Genomic DNA, 457 nt, shown 5'->3' on the forward strand with positions numbered 1-457 from the left:
ACCCGTCAGCCACCGCCTTCTCCACGCCGGCCCTCAGCCGCGCCGCGCTGCGCCGACGGAGGGGCGGGGCCTCCAGGCGTCCAGCCTCCGCACCGCCCACCGAGTCCGGAGGGCGTCCTGTGCGCCGGTTTGGCCCCGCCCCCGGATCGACGCCCCGCCCCCTGCGCGCGTGCGTGCCCGGCGCTCAGCTGCGTTCTCCAGGCCGAGAAGGGAAGACTAGCGGCGGCGGCGACCTGAGGCGGCGGGGAAGGACGCACAGCGGGGAGGTCCCGGCCGGCACTAGCCGTGGCTCAGGCGGTGGCCCATCCCGGAGCGCGCAGTCTCGCGGAGCCCGAGGCTCGCCGCCACCGCCTTCCCGCCTGCCGTCTGCCCGCTGTGTAGCCGTGGGCAGGTCACTCGCCCTCTCGGGTCGCACTTTTCTGCACCGGCACAGTGTGAATTAGGCCTTCGCTTATAG

At 74.4% G+C, this 457-nt stretch overlaps 1 protein-coding gene across 2 annotated transcripts in view; it reads right to left on the reverse strand.

Annotated features, from left to right (window-relative positions):
* The window catches only part of FAM53A (family with sequence similarity 53 member A), a 37,622-nt gene extending 37,480 nt beyond the window's left edge, over positions 1 to 142 (reverse strand). For both annotated transcript variants that reach the window (XM_017876220.1, XM_017876222.1), the window contains exon 1: positions 3 to 142. The gene's annotated coding sequence lies outside the window, so the exon portion shown is untranslated. The remainder of the gene's footprint in view (positions 1 to 2) is intronic.
* Positions 143 to 457: the final 315 nt, after the last annotated feature.

This window comes from Rhinopithecus bieti, unplaced genomic scaffold, assembly GCF_001698545.2.
Source record: "Rhinopithecus bieti isolate Rb0 unplaced genomic scaffold, ASM169854v2 scaffold_9581, whole genome shotgun sequence".
Lineage (NCBI taxonomy): Eukaryota > Metazoa > Chordata > Mammalia > Primates > Cercopithecidae > Rhinopithecus > Rhinopithecus bieti.